Genomic DNA, 16,983 nt, shown 5'->3' on the forward strand with positions numbered 1-16,983 from the left:
TGCACAACGCAGTGAAGGTTCAAGGTTGTCAGGAGCATGGATGCAAGCCAGAGGTTTGACTTGTTGCTTCCACAGACTTTCAGCCATCTGAGAGCTGCTTATATAGTAAAAACAGCCCTTGAACTGCTGGAAGCCTTTCCATCCTGTCAGAACTCAGGGCTAGTTGATCGGATGTTTCTGCGGACAGCCTTCAAGCAATCCTCTGACCTTTTCGTCATAAGTCTTCCCTGAAGCCTGGCTCTCAGCCTGTCTACTGAGGGAGGAGAATCTGGAGGCGATTCAGGTGTTTGTATTTCTAATCGCTCAGCATTCTCCTCAGCTACAGTTAACCCTTCAGGTTCCGGATCTTCGGCTGCACTCACGAGAAAGTCTCACTTTGGTTCATTTGCACTGATCACACACACTGGAAATGAACCAAAATGGAGCAAACAAAAAATAGAAGTCCTTAATATTGGTCTAAAAAGGTGTGGGTAGGAATGCTCTGGAAACAGTCTGGTATGCTACAGCAATTACATCATGTGATTGCCAGAAAAGGAAGCAAACCCACCTAGCCTCACAGCAAACCAAACAAAGGACTGAATGTCCATCTGATTGAACCCAAGTATAAAAACTCTTGATTTAAGCACTGAGCACACTTGTGTCTTACATATGATTTTGTACATTGTATTTCTGTCTATTTACTGTGCATAGGATTGTCTGTTACATTTTAGCAAATTAATTCCTTGTTAGAACTCATATAATACTTGTTACTAGGTGCATATTTCAAGCAAACTAATTCCCAGAAAGGTTATGTTGTACATTTTTATATGTGCAGGAAATTAACCAGTCCCTGTAGAACAGAACAAAGTCTATTAGTGGAACTCATCTGCCAAGATGCGCCTCTGCCAAGGTTAAAAGATCTGTTCTTACATGTGGCTTTCAGTTCATGCACAGTCTTGAAAATTGATCTGGAGAAGGGCCCATGCAAATTGCATGGAATCCTTAAAGACATGCACACTCCCTCGACTACCACTGGAAATATCCATAGTACAATATACCCTTTATTTACATGTATTTGTTACATGGTTGCTCTGCATTCTCTCAAAGGATAGAACAAGGCCTAGTTCTTCCTGAGATGACAGTTCACATCACTGAATGTTGCCTTATGCAATATGTCCTTCCAAGTCAAAAATTAAATATCAGGGGAAAGGGGGCATCAGGCTGAGGAGGGTGCCAAGTTAAGCTCAGTAGCTGATGCATTTTTTGTTTACATTTTGTTGTTTAAATCTAGTTCCCAATCAATTATAACAAAACAGGAACTGCCATTAACAAACAAACCATTAAAACTTGTCTGAGTTTGCTGTGTTCCATAGTGCATTGCCAGTGCTCAGAGTGTGGGTTTTGAACCCTTTGGTTTGTGTATAGTTGCTGACAAACCAAGGAAATGTTGTTAGTCATCCTTTGATAACTACCCACATCATGTAACAGAGACTTCATTGGGATAATATAATTGGAGCTGAAGAAAAAAATGTCTTGCCTTGATAGGGCCCCTTTTCATAGAAATTGCTGTAGAAAATTCTGGGAGTAGGAAGAGCTGCTATTGTGCTTCATTTTTTTAAATCCTGTACCAGCTGTACTGCTTTGTCTGGAGTTGAGTGTATATAGCAATAGTACAACTAGCTTTACAGAAGTTATTTCTGTATTAGAAAAATGTATGTCTTAGTAAACTTTGGAGGTGTTTTTTAGCATTCAGCTTATTTAAAAAAAATATATTAACACCCCCAAAAAAGGTACAGTCTTTGGTGGTGATAGGGAAAGTACATTTATTCCACACTATCGTAGCCTACCAACAAAATCTTTTTGAAAGTCAATTTTGGGCAAATTTTTCTTTGAATTCCACTGGCTGCCTATATGCTGCCAGGCCAAGTTTAAGGTGCTTATTTAGAAATGCTGCAACAAATTGAGCCCAGGGTGTCCTAGGTTTGTTTGCTTTTGACCATGGAAGTCTTCAGAGAGTCTTGGCCGTTCCATATGGCAAAGAGGGCCAACTGACTATCACCAGAAGCTGGTAATATTTTGTTCCGGTACTTTGATATTGCCTAAGTAGTTCTTCTAACTCTCTCAAATCATTTCATGAACTGAACCTCTGTGAGCTTTTTGCTTATTGAAATGAAGAAAGCTGCTTTAATTTCTTGTTTCAGGTTTCTGGTGAAGACTCTTTTGTTCCTTCAGGCTTATCTGCTAACTTCCCTGAGCTGTAGTGCCTGTTTTGGTTTATACTCCCTTGCCTTGTTTTTGCTGTTTGGGATTTTTATTGATTGTTTTGAACATCATAACCACTTTTCTTTGTTTGTTTCAAAATGCTGTTGCTGCTGCTTCTGAATTGAAACCTACAGCGAGAGGCCAATTTAAAATACCTAATTTCCTTTGGTAATAACTGAAGGGGGTGGTGGTAGGACGCCACTTCCTCAAGTAACCTAATGGCTTTATATCTGCTGCCTTCTCTTCCCCAGCTGCAAGCTCCTTCACAGGAGAAAGATGAGAAAAAGAATCTAGGTCATCCTTATTTAGTGTGCACCTAAGCAGAGGAAGTTCCAGTGACTCAAAAAAGAAGAAGAGGAACTGTCAGGCCTATGGCTTGTTTTTCCAGTTCTGCAAACTACACTAAGGAGAAACTCCTAATCAGCTGGGGGGGGGGAATAGAATACAAAACCATCAGTCATAATTGATTTTTTTGTCATCCTGGGAGCAGCAATTATGCTTTAAGTCATACTTTCCGGAACACAGTGATCTGGGGACTCGGTTGGCCAATATGGTCTTTTCTAGGAAGAAGAGAAACCCCCTCTTTCTCCAGTCCACATATCTTTATATGAAAAGAGTGGGCACCACAACCAATGAGATACCTTTAAGAACTAAAACCACATGTTACTGATCAGTAAGCTGATGGATTACAGACAGAAGTAACAGCTAATAGTGAAAGACTCAAAGCATTTACATCAAACACACACCCACTCTTTGTCTACTATCTCACCACAGATTAAAATTAAGGAACTTTTTTTTTACAACCTCTGCAAATCTTGGAGAAAGAGGAGAGAGTGCCAGGATTATAATGTGAAAAGAAATGGATGGAGCCCCAAGGAAGTTTAGCACCCAGTCACACAGAGAACTGGGATACTTGGAAGTCAGTTAACAGGATACACACTATAGTTGGCAGAAGCAAAGGAAACCCAAGAATATGATTTTTTTAATTTATTTTTTTGCGCTTACACCATCCTTTGCAAGTGTGGAGAAGAACAGGTAATGTCACAAGAAGAAGAGGAACCCTTCCTATATTATGAAATAAATGATGGCAGCTGCCCAAATGCTCTTGATGTTGCCCATTATTAGATGAAAATTCTCTGATGTATTTGCTAATTGTACTGTGGTGCTTCTGAACTGAAAGAAAGATCTTATATTACAAAGTGACTTCAGCATTAATGTTGAAGTTCTCCAGCATAATAAGCCAGCAGCAATCCCAATACCACTTTCACAAGGGAAACAATTGAGTTAGGTGCCCACTTTTAGATACATGCACTGAGATTGAGAGATAGAGCATCTGATGACGTGAATGAAATTATGACCTCCGCAGTTCCATCCCTTGACACATGTGTGCACACACCCAGAGAAAACACAGACAGAGACAGCACTGAGAAATATTGACCTATTTCCCTCCCCCCCACAAGTTCATCCAGCAGATTTTGTTGATACTGGCCTATTCAGTATACTCATCCAAGATCAGATCCTGGGTGGTGATTGTTCTCCTGTTCATTGACCTGATATTTGGCATCAGCATTTTCAGTCTGGTGGGAGAGGCTGCTGCAGAGGTCATTCAGGCTGTTTGAATGGGAGAACATTACAGGAGCAACCAATAACCTCTGAACATTGATGATGTAGCTGTAGCTGATGTTCGTAATGTATTGGGTGAGGGTGAACAAACTGATCCAGCCAAGACAGAGGTATTTCTTATCTGTTAAAAGGCAGATCAGTGAACAGAGATTCAACCTGAGCTGGATGGAGTTACAGTCCCCCTCAAACCTCTGCAACTTGGGTGTACATCATGCCCTTCACTTATATACTGATGTCAAAACTCCCTTTCTCTTATCACTTGACTCTTTATGTAATGGCCTCTTTAAATAATTACAGGAATAAAGTGCTTTCTTTAATTATCTTTGCTTATTTCATCTCTTCCTCTTTTGCTGCCACCAATCTTCCATCGCTTTTAATTGCTTAATAAATGTATTATCCTTCCTTGTTTTGAACATTTTCTTTAGTAATGGATATACTGAAGAGCTCAGAGTTCTACTGAGGGCACCTGGGGTGGGGGCTGTGGGCAGGTATTCAACTCAACCTTTAAGAAAAGTCATGAAAAAATAAGGAAAAAATCCTTCTGACTGCTCCCTTCTGTCTCCTCCCACTTCTGGAGGGTGGTGGATTTTAAATGATTTTAAAAAGTGATGCAGCAAATCTGCACTGCTCTACTATAGGTTTGTTTGTTTTATTTTATTTTAAAAATCAATTTCCTTGGGCCCTCCATGGAACAGAGGGTGTATTTAATATGCCACTATCCTGAAGTGGCTGCCTTCTTAAGCCACTTCAAGATGTGGCAAATCAACAGTGGAAAGAGCCAGATCACATAAGGTACGTATGCCATTTGGATCTGAATATCACACCAAATGGCATACTGGATCTCTCCACAACCTTTAGTGACCAGACCACTTATATGAGCCCATGTAGACAAGCCCTCAGAGAACTGGTTGTGCTCATGCAGGGTCAGTTTAGAGTTATGCTAGATAGAGCATTTGTTCTCCATATTATATCTAGTTTGTGTTTGATTTTATTCAGATTTCTCCCACAAACCATGTGATGTCAAGCTTATCTCACAATTCCTCTGCTTTTTGTCCTCCCCTGAGGTGTAGTTTCTTTATTATCTCAGTTGTTCCGGGAGCAGAGCTTAGCACTACGGAACTTCCCAGTGGAAGTTCACTTCCAGTCAGAAACTTTCTATTGGGCTGTCTATTAGCTTTACACATGGGCAGGAGCTCTAGGACGAAATATCTGGTGGAGGAGTGAACTCTTGTGTGCATATATTGAGGATTTTCTTAAGATTTGCTAGAGAGAAGCAGATCTTGGCGAAGCACTGTAATTTCTGGGTGAAATAAAATGAGTTGGGTTGGACTGGGCTCTAGGTTATGGCTTCTGGGTTGGTGCCTAATTCCTAACTGATGGGCTTCAATTTCTAAAATGCCAAATTTAATGACACGTATTAGTTTGTATCATTTAGCTTTTATCTGTGCACAAGTGGAAGCTCACAACACAAAACACTTGCTTAATTGCTTAGATATATCAGCTATCTACATAGGGAGTCATGTAAGAAAACATTACTACAACATCATATATTGCTAGGCAAGGTATCTCAGGGTATTATGTTTAGCAGCATGCCACCAACATTTCTTCCATTATGTGTGAAAGTTGCCTTATATGAAAAGTGAATTGAATCACATTTGCTTACAGTGCAATACTTATAAGTGTTTGCTCAGAAATAAGCCCTACTGTTTTTTAATAGAGTTTACTCCAATTGAGTTAATAATTGGAAGGTGCTGAGAAAGAAAACATTTAATTTTCCACTTAACATCTTCACTTTTATTACTACTTTAGTTATTCCAAAAGAATACTTTGAGAGAAAGAAAGAGACAGAGAGAGCCATAATTTTTTCTACTAACATCTGAGGTTTATTCAACAAAAGATGTGGAAATATTTTGAGGAAAACCCTCCCTTCCTCCCTTCTTTCTTGTATCATTGATTATATTTTTCTTGATTAATTTCATCTGGCCTCAATCCTCTACTTTCATTTTGCTGTTCAGACCTATAAATTGTTTAAACATTCCCCATTTAAAACACAGGCATGTTTAAACACATTCATTTTTTAACTTCTGTTCATTGCAGCTTGTTTCTGTCACACATCACTACCGTAGATGTAAAGGAATGGCCAAAGGGTGATACAGAGAAGATTCCTAAGGTCAGTTTAGAAGAAAACCTATCCTGTGCTTTGCATTTTTTTTCTTTGTATGCCATTTTATGCCAAATGTGTGTACAAAGCATACACATGCACACACACAAACAATGTCTGCAAATCCTTCTGCTTTTGTTGTTTAGTCGTTAAGTCATGTCTGACTCTTCATGATCCCATGGACCAGAGCATGCCAGGCCCTCCTGTCCTCCACTGCCTCCTGGGGTTTTGTCAAATTCATGTTGGCAGCTTCGATGACATCCATCCAACCATCTCATCCTCTGTCGCCCCCTTCTCCTCTTGCCATCACACTTTCCCAACATCAGGGTCTTTTCCAGGGAGTCTTCTCTTCTCATGAGATGGTCAAAGTATTCGAGCCTGAGCTTCATGATCCTTCTGCAGCCATGAATAAACAATTTGGCCATGAATAAACAATGTGTTCTCCTTCACACAAATGCTTCATACTTTGATGCAGGGATGGATTCACATGACTGAGACACAACCACAAATAGCTAATGTGAATGTTGCAATATTAATGTGACAAGAGGTGCAACCCCATAGAGAAACTCCAACCAGGAGTACTAACATAATATATCTCCAGGGATGTTACTCTCTCTCAGTAGCATATCTTGGGTCACTAAAATTCCATGCTGCAAATTAACTGAATTGCAATGGTAATTGTAGGATATTGTAAGTAGAACATTTGACCTTTATTAAGCATTTTTCCATCTATGTATATGTGTATCTAGTGACATCTAAATATGGTCTCATGGCATTCACCAGCTGAAACACACCCTGAGGGACTTTCTATGGTCCTGTGAAACTCCAAGAAGGGAGACAAAAAGGCTGAGGGACATTAGGAGAATTTTTTTTTATTTGTTTGTGAAATGGCTTGTTTTTGTGCAGTAGCTGCACAATGCTGCTACATTTGAAAGCCAGGAGGGGCTTATTTTCCTCACCTATATATCTTGCATTTAGCATGCTTTGTTTTGTGATTGCCTATGGAAAAATAAACATGGGCTGAATTTACAAGTCTTATTTCTGAAGCATTTACTGTATTTTGGAGGAACTCCTGCTGTGGGAAGAAACATTCACTTTCACATTCACATCAGGTCATGTGACATATACAACTTATGTCCTTTGATAGAGGGCAACAGCCAAGGAGTTCAGGAGGGAGTCTGTCATTACCGCCGCTCAGCATCCTCCACTTGAAATAAGTCCAGTCTTTTAAAAATCAAATATTAATGCTACGACAAGCCTATTACACCTATTAAGGAGAGCCTAATGAGAAATGGGCAAAAATTATGGAGGCACAATGTGACAGAAGGTGAAATGCAGAATTGCAGTCGCAAAATGAAAAGAAAAGCTTGGATTTAAAAAATAATAGTTTGTTCTTGAAGAGCACAATGTTTTGTGCCTTTGATTTAGAGAAATATTTTTAAAGCTTGACCTGAAACAAATGCCATCTGGGAAGTTTTCAATGTACACCTCCTGTTACCTTGTGTTTTCTCCTTCGGCCACTAGGGCAGATTTGTTATTATTCAGATTTCTCATGATGCCAAATCCTCAGCAGATAATAATTTGTCCATGAGCTGCTGTTCATTACTCTAGGTGGGAAATGAAAACGAGTTTTAAAGGAGTCTAAAAGGTTTCTGTGATAACTACTGTCAAGTTCTTACTGTATGTCGGGAGTGATGAATAGGACTTACTACCTACTTGGATTCATTATAGACAGACATGTGTATGACAGTATAAATAAATGGGGCAGAGATTACATGAACATTATGTTGATGTAAGAATGAACCGCTGAGCAGGACAGCGTCTGCGTATTTCTGAGAAAGCACGCCTACTTACATAATTAGTTGTGAAAGGTAATTTATAATTAGAATCATTATTGCATCAGTGAAGTTTCATGGCTACTCTTCTTCCTATTTCCCTATGAACTTGTCTGGCTTCCATACTGAAGCCAGGTGCCATCAAATGTTCAGCCTAGTGACCTTCCCAGGGGCCATGCTGGCTTGAGAACTCTGAAAGTTGTGGTCCAAAAAAGTAACGTTCCCAGGCTCAGAGGGCCCATTGTGGGTGATGCTAGAGCAACGAGCTTCTTGCCTGCCTGCTCAAGGCAATGAGTGGCAAGGATGGGAGATGACACTGCTCGTATAGAATGGCAAGCTCTGACCCACTGGCTCTACCATCTTGATTAGGCAAGCCCACAATTGGCAGACATGTGTCAGGACAGGAACATCACCTGTAACTGTGCACTGGGTGACTATAGGTGTGCAGTCTAGAGCTGCACTTAGGACAGCTGGTAAGCCTACAGTGAGGACTAGAACAAAGAGAGAAAAATCATGATGCTTGGAGCTCTAGACAATTATGACACACACACCCCAATGCCAATGTATACATGGCAGGGATGGAAACATGATAATTAATGTGGGGGGGGCAGTGCATTCAGGCATGTAATTTAGAGCTGTGTGCTGCTACTGTTATTGGAAGGTGTCTCTCTACAAGTAAGCTGAGTGGCTCATTCAGTGTAGTTTCACCTTAGCCAAACAGGCCCCACTGAAGCTGGTCACCAAAGTGTCCTTATCTTTGCAAGCATTTTAAAGTCAAAATCTAGCCAAATGTGTGTGTACCTAGTTACAAATTCTCATTTTATTATGCTTAGTGTCAGGTTATTTCGGTGCACTGATTTAAGTAAGTTTTAAAAACAGAAATGCAACAGACTCAAATTATTCCATTTACTATATATCTCTGTCAGTCTTTCAGTCTGTCAGGAATACCACAGTGCCTCTTTCTGTGCTAATATATCAGAAGTAAAGATTGAGAAGTAACACACTAGCCATATTTGGGAATTTCAATGGGTATCATGTAAGAATTCCAGCAAGGACGTGAAGCAAACTGATAGAGGCACTGGATTAAAAGAACAAGACAGGAGATTTTGACTTAATTTTAGGAGCAGCTGCCCAAAGACAAGAGCTGTTTGAGAGTAAAACAAATGGGGGGGCAAACCCTCCTTGTTGAAATAATTGTCCACCATCTTGTTTTTAACACATTTAAATATGTTCAAAGAATCCAAGGCCTGGTCTTAAGGTACCAATCAGTCATTTTGCTTTTACAACTGAGTTCTTCCGCCAGCAAAGAGAACTAGTTCTTCTGTGCTTGACCCTGGAGGACGTTGTGTATGTTAACAAAAGGGCAAAATATCCACAACCCCTTAAATATCTAATTAAATGCTTTTGATTGGAAATGAGCTTCCCACCGAAAGCACTAATCTCTCCCTTCCCCCACCCCCACCCCCTGACAAAAGAAACCAGACCTTTTGAAAAAGCACAGAAAGGCAGGGAAAAGGCACCAATCATATCAAATTAGTATCTTGTGTCATGTGGATGGCAAGTTTGATCCTGAAGCCAACAGCTCAGAACCTAGTAGCTTCAGTGCTACTTCTGCCCAGTATGAATAAGTCCATGTATATTTAGAACTTCTGGGAATTTTCAAGTGGTTAATAAATAGCATCTGGTGGATGTTGCTTATATTTCAGTAATATTCACAGTGCTTTCTATTATAAGTACACTTTCCCACAAGGTGCATACTCTGAGGACCTTTGGCATAGCCTTCATAAATGGGTTTCTAAGAACACACTATTCCACCTAATCTTGAGGATGCAAGAAACATTAGCAATGTCCTGCATTAAACCTGTGGTGAAACATTCTTGTTGCAACAACTTTTCATAGGAAACTAAGGCGAGTGACTTCCTGTTACCACTTTCTGGAAATTCTCCCAGAAATCTCTTCTGCTCTAATTTCTTAATAACAGAGATTAAATAGCTTAGTAAAAAAATCCTACCCTGGCAGCAGAATTACAGTTGGAACTGGAGTGCTTCTAAGCTTTACATATTATTATCACTCTCTGCCACTCAGACTTTGACATTAAAGAGTCTGATACAATTTAATCACTCATAGTGTAACATATCCACCTTAAAGTGATATCCTGATGAATCATCAGTGTGGTTTGGTCATCATGACCTATAAAGGAACTATATCTGGTAGTCAATAGGTCTCCATGAGCCATTCAATACCATTCAACTTCCAGCAATAATTCTAAATTATCAGAATCATAATGATTATTTAGACCAGGGGTCTCCGGACTTTTTACTGTGAGGGCCACATAATATATTTTCCATATTTTCTAGGGCTGAAGGAACGCACCCGCCGACCCACACACCCATGTGCCTGCCTGCCCACATGCCCGCCTGCACTTCCACCCACCTGCCCACACATGTGCACATACACACACATGCAAATGCATGCACGTGTGCACACATGCCAGATAAAAAGTCAAGGCAGGCCAGATGTGGCTTGTAGGCCATACTTTGGAGACCCCTGATTTAGACCACAGTAGATGCAATCGTGTAAATTACAGTACCAACTTGCCATTAATCAAGGAGTCAATCTCACCGCACACCAAGTCCACAAAACTAGTATGCGATCAGGAATACAAAGGGTAAGTTGTTAAATAGTGGCAATTCACTATTGTTATTTACACTATTGTATTTAATAATTATTATTATATGCCATCAGATTCTGACTTATTGTGACTCTTTTCTCTCTTTTCTAGATATAGAATATTTAGAAGTGGTATACCACTCCCTTTTTCCAGGGGTGTTCTGTAACTGTGCAGCTTATCCAAAGTCACACAGGATGTCTTTCTTCCTACAAGGCACACAGAGGATTTGAACTCCCACAGCCAGGTATTCCAACTCAGTGAGATATTTATCTATGTCAACTATATGTTTGCTGTTCTTGGCCTTAGACTGGTGGTGACCCGATGAATGAGCACTCTCAAACAAATCAAGTTTTTTCCTGTCAACTTTCTTTATTGTCCAGCTTTCACAGTCATACATGGTGACTGAAAATACAAGAGTGTGATCTTGGTCTTGCTCTCCCAGGACACAACCTTATATTTGATGATCTTTTCCAGTTCCTTCTTTGCTGCCCTTCCTAGTTCCAGTCTTCTTCTGATTTCTTGGCTGCAGTATCCATTTGGATTGATGATTGAACCAAGGTATACAGAATCTCTATTTCAATTTCTTAATTGTTTTTAAATTTGTAAACTGCCCAGAGTAGACCCTTTGTCTAGATGGGCGAGATAGAAATCAAATAAATAAATAAATAAATAAATAAATAAATAAATAAATAAATAAATAAATAAATAAATAAATAAATAAATAAATAAATAAATAAATGTCAATGTTAAAGTTGTGTAATTCTTCTGTAGTCATGATTGTTGTCTTCTTCACATTCAGCTACAGCCCTCCTTTGGCACTTTCTTCTTTCACTTTCCCTAACAGTCATTTCAAATCATTGCTGCTTTCTGTCATTGAGGTTATCATCTGCATATCTTACATTATTTCTGGTTCTTCCACCAACTTTCACTCCTCCTGAATCCAGTCTGTATTACTTTATGGCACGCACTGTGTACAGACTGAACAGATAAAGCGTATAAAAAGCACTCTTGTCTGACATCTTTGCCTACAGGAAACCATTCCGTCTCTCCATATTCTGTCGTAACAGTAGTTTCTAGTCCACAATACAAGTTACACATCTGGACAATCAAGTGCTGAGGCACACCCATTTCTTTCAGAACAACCCATAATTTCTCATGATCTACACAGTCAAAGGCTTTACTGTAATTTATGTACTGCACATATACTGGAAGGTCCAAGACTACACTCTATGCATCTGAGGAAGTGTCTCCCAAATGTTCACCCTACGATAAATCCAAAAGATTTACTTAAAATTAAAACAAGATAAGTGTCTTCCACGGGACGACACTCTGAAGATGCCAGCCACAGAGACTGGCGGAACGTCAGGAAGAACAACCTTCAGAACACAGCCAAAGAGCCCAAAAACCCACAACAACTATTTATTTATTGTTTACTTTTACATACAGTATACTTTATATTTCAAAAACATTATCAGGGTAACTTGCATTGAAATACTGATTCATTCATTAATACTAATATGAATCATGCATTCATATAACTCTGGAATACTGCAAAAGTTAAAGGTTTAAGGATGCCCACTGCTCAGTATATATATATATCTATATATCTATATATATAATTATCATCACTCTAACTTTATTCTAGATGGATTACTGCAATTCAGAAACTGGGTCAGTCTCTAGATTGTTACACAGGTTAGACATCTATAGGTTATGTAGGCTAGACCAGCTAGATTACATAGATTATTTTTAATAATCACCTCAGGCTTTCTCTCCATGAAGCATTCAGTTCAGTTCTGTAAGGTAATGATGTAATTATAAAGCCACAAGAGTTTTGGAGTAAGCAGAGAAGGAAGCATCTTCATAATGGCAAATAAGATTTATTATGGATTTGCAAGAGTACCTGGCTCTCCCACCCTAGTGTGCTCTCTCTCTCTCTTCTACCCTTGCTCTAATTCCCCCCCACCCCGCAAACCCAATCTCATTTTCTGCCTCCATCCCAATACATGCTCAGCTTAGTGCTCTCCATAGTACTCAACCAAGTCCTCATGAGTTAGAAAAAGATCTTTTTTGACCTACAAACCCTAGCCTTGCACTTCCCAGAATCACCCAGCCAGCAAGTCTAGCTGAGATATAATCTATCCAGTTGGGACATAAGTAGTATATGTGTAAAATTTTGTGTTTGGTTTTTACTGTCTGGTAAGAGCAATACAACCACCAGAATTCAGAAGTTATACCTTTGCACTGCAAACTCCTTTCGTACTGTAGCATAGCCAGCCAATATAAACCACTTTCCTATCGGAGTTGAAAAATCACTAGAATCTATACAAAGTTTCATATTTAGCTCTGACTGTTTCAGTAAGATAACTATGACTCACAGAATCCCCTAGCCAGCATGATCAGCCAAGAAATAACCTACTGCTCATACTACTAGCTGTGACCTTTGTAGTAAGAGGACTACAACATACAGAGTCTCCCAAGTAATATATTGATCACAGCACTCAGAATCCCTCAACTAGCATGGACACTCAAGAGATAACTTGACCAGTTAATGGAGATGAGAAAACCTTATGTGGCGTTCACCCTTGTGCCCCTTGCTTGACCCTCAAGACTCAAAGCGCACCAAGGCAAACAATCCCCTCTTTTTCACTGCTGCCACCAGGTGATCACTAAATCACCATTACTTCAGGAAGATGAAGATTCAGGTCCACACTTCAAAGTCTTTTAAACATAACTTTTGTTTATTGATTACAGAAATAGATAGTGATTCATGAATATCTTCTTTAGGTAAATGTATTATTAACAACTATCTTCTATTTGATAACACACTCCTAACTAATCACGTCTCAGATTTCCCCAAACTCCAAACTCCACACTCTATCTCCTTCTCCACTCTCTCATGCTACTCATACTCTCTCTGACTGACTCCCTCTCAGGCTCCGCCTCTTATCACATCTCTGTCAGCTCCACCTCTCAGCAACATGAATATGCATGTACAGTTAACATAACAAAAATGAACCATTGACATAATAAAGGGGAACGCTACACCGTAGTATATGGAGAAAATTTCATATTTCCAGTTGTGATCATTTCTGTTACAGAACAATAGCTCCCAGAATGGTCAGTCAAAATAAAACCTATTCAGTTGTTTGAGTTAGGACCTCAACAGTATCCATGCAGAATTTCATGTGTATAGAAATATTTTAGAGACCTGACCATCTGAGTTAGAGGATTACAGCTACCAAATTCCCCAGCTGGCACAGCCAGTCAAGATATACTGTATCCTAACTAGTTACTACAGAATCATAATATTCTTACCTTTTTCAAAATTCTTTCAGAATAAACAAATACACAAACAGACCATAGTCTTTATTTTTAAGCTACCTGCAAGATCAGCTTGTGGACTGGGAAGGAGAGAGCCTCACCCCAAAATATAAGGAGAAGGCCCTGCCTCCTGATCGTGAACTGGTCTAAGCTACACCCATATTTCTGCCTTCCTTGAGCAGGTATTAAGTCAAGGCATCATACCTTGCTCTCCTCTTTCCTCCTCCCTGCTGTATCTTCAGAAGAAACCTCTGAGTCAGATTTGGCTGAAAGACTAATTTGAGATCCCTCAATGAGCTTTTTACCCCAGTGTGGACTTGAAACTAGATCTCCTACATCTCAGACTCTAACCACTATACTGTACTGTCTCTCTGCATGTTCACAGATATCAATACATAGTGAGTCTCCCCTGTCCCTGATAGGGCTGTATGCCTTCAACAGCTAATCCATAGACATACATTTGACAGATGTTTTGTTTCAGAAAAAGTGCATCAATTGTAGTTCTGTACATCCCACAGTTCTTAAAGGTACACATCCAGGGGAGGGGGAGAGTTGACATCCTGTTGATTAACTGCAATTTGCTCCTGTGACTTACACAGTTTCACTTACACATGTGTAAATCAGCAATATTTTAACAAAAGAGATCAAGACAAACATTTAAACAAAATGAACAAAGTAGAAAGAATATATTTTGAAACTATTGACATTCAAAGTGAAATGAGATCGTGTGAAAAAAATCATATGCAATGGTATATCTTGATGACCTAAATTCTGAGCAAGTAAATCCACTTAGCCCTCTAAGAATCAAAATCCAAACAAAAAAAGAGGCTTGTAGCCAAAAAATTGTTTGAAAATAGAGCAAGCCAAGTATATTTCAAGAACTTCCCCAGCAAAGTGTGACTTTGAAAATACATGTCAGCTTCTGGTTTTTGCAAATAATTTTGCCTGTGGTATAGCCAGCTGAGTCAACATTTTTGGTTTTAATTCACATCAGTCAGCCACAGAGACCTGTTGCATGAATGTTATAAATCTGGCTTTTGTTGCATGTGAAAAGTGACAAGATTACTAATCTCAATTCTGATAAATGTTTACTGTATTTTTCCGTGTATAAATCAACACTTTTTCCTTAAATAATTGAGAAAAAATTGAGGGTTGTTTTATACACAGAAGGCAGCTCTTTACCACTGCCTTTTGTGAAGGCACAGAGCGTAGCAAAAAGGAAGGGGAGGTGTTGCTCCCTTCCTTTTTGCTAAGCTCCGTGCCTTCTCAAAAGACAAGGAAAAGCGGCAGTCTCTTTGACAGCCACTTTCCTTACCTTTTGCCAAGGCACAGAGCTTAGCAAAAAGGGAGCCCTTTGATCCCTGCTTTTTCTAATTTGGGGATAGAAAAGGGAGGTTCATCTTATACCTTGGGTTGTCTTATAAATGGAAAAATATGATACATTGCTTTCATTCGTTAAAAAAACCTAAAGCTGCATCATTTCTAAGGATGGCTTTTAGGTCCTATTCATTTTACCTGTCTGAAAATATATATATTTTAACTTACCATTTAGAAAGCTTTGTTGCATGTTTATCAAGAATGTTTATATATTTACAAAAAGAAGTATATTATTAAATAAATATTTTCCAAAGTTAAGAACACATTAACTTCAACAAGAAAGTTGTGCATATGATTTGCAGTGTCCCTTTCCTTAAATACTTTACCACTCTTGCGCTGTAATATTCTTTTACTCTCGGATTTTTTAAAAATTGATCCCATCTCGATACAAGATTTAAACTGAATTTTTGAGAAAATGAAGGTCCATGTAGATTTTGATGTATTTGTAACATAAAATTATTTTGTTTTATACCTTTTGATATCTCCTTATATACTTAAAGTCTTTTCTTCTTATGAAACAAAAACAATTATGCTAGTCCTATAATTCCTATTGTTCATAGCAAATTTTGTTTTAGCTTGACCTTTAGAATACCCATGAGTTATCATACTCTGCATGGTGACGTGGAGAGCCATTGCATTTCATAGCACCATTGAGAGTGTCCTAACCTATGGCATTCTGGCATGGTTTGGGAGTAGCTCTGCAGTGGACAAAAAAGCTCTACAGAGAACCATTAAAATTGCCCAGAATATCATTGGGCTCCAGCTACCAACCCCTGGATGACATCTTCACATCCCGCTGTCTGAGGAAGTCACACAACATCCTGAGAGACTCTTCCCATCCTGCTTACAACTTTTTTGAACTGTTGCCATCTGGCAGAAGATATAGAACAATTAAGACTTGGATCACACATTTTCTGAATAGTTTTTATCCCAGAGCTATAATTGCACTTAATAATGAGCTTAAAGACCACCAGTAGTGAATAGTTAGTTGGACAGTGTTACTTAGCCTGCAGTGTAGATGTTTGTATTCTTAGGGGGGATTTTTAGTGGGTGGGGAGTGTTTGGGGAATTTTTATGTGGGTCTGGTCTCTGGGTGCCTGTGTGAATTTTGTTGTATGGTTATACCATGTATATACTTACAATGACAATAAATTAAATTATTACAGTGGACCCTCGACTTACAGACGGCTCCACTTACAGACTTTTCAAGTTACAGACTTTTCTGGCCGCAAAATTTAGATTCAACTTGCAGCCGGAGAATCGACCTACAGACCGGGAAAAAACAAAACAAAATGGAACAAAAATGTTTGGTTACAGATTAATCGGTTTTTAAGGCATTGTAGGTCAATGGAGACTCGACCTACAGACTTTTCAACCTGCAGCCACCATTCCAATACGGATTAATTCCGTAAGTCGAGGTTCCACTGTAGTAGTAGTAGTAGTAGTATTATTATTATTATTATTATTATTATTATTATTATTATTATTATTATTATTATTATTATTATTATTATTATTATTATTATTATTATTATTATTATTATTATTATTATTATTATTATTATTATTATTATTATTATTATTATTTCCCTTTCTCAGCCTTTCCTCCAGTGAGTGGGAGGATTTCCTGATGTGTTTTTCCTTCCAAAATGTCCCCAAGGAGAAATGTGTCTGCCCAATCCAAGAAATAGAGCAGCCTCATCTAGCTGTAGGGGTGAAGAGTTTCACCTTACCACTTAGAGATGAGGCAC

The 16,983-nt window shown here is 38.9% G+C and overlaps 1 long non-coding RNA gene across 1 annotated transcript; it reads left to right on the forward strand.

Moving 5' to 3' along the window:
• The first annotated feature begins 5,959 nt into the window (after positions 1-5,959).
• On the forward strand, positions 5,960-16,454 carry LOC140705507 (uncharacterized). The gene is made up of 2 exons (XR_012084901.2): positions 5,960-6,034; positions 10,643-16,454. It is a non-coding gene; the product is annotated as an uncharacterized LOC140705507 (long non-coding RNA).
• The last annotated feature ends 529 nt before the right edge of the window (positions 16,455-16,983 follow it).

Source organism: Pogona vitticeps, chromosome 3 (genome assembly GCF_051106095.1).
Source record: "Pogona vitticeps strain Pit_001003342236 chromosome 3, PviZW2.1, whole genome shotgun sequence".
NCBI lineage: Eukaryota > Metazoa > Chordata > Lepidosauria > Squamata > Agamidae > Pogona > Pogona vitticeps.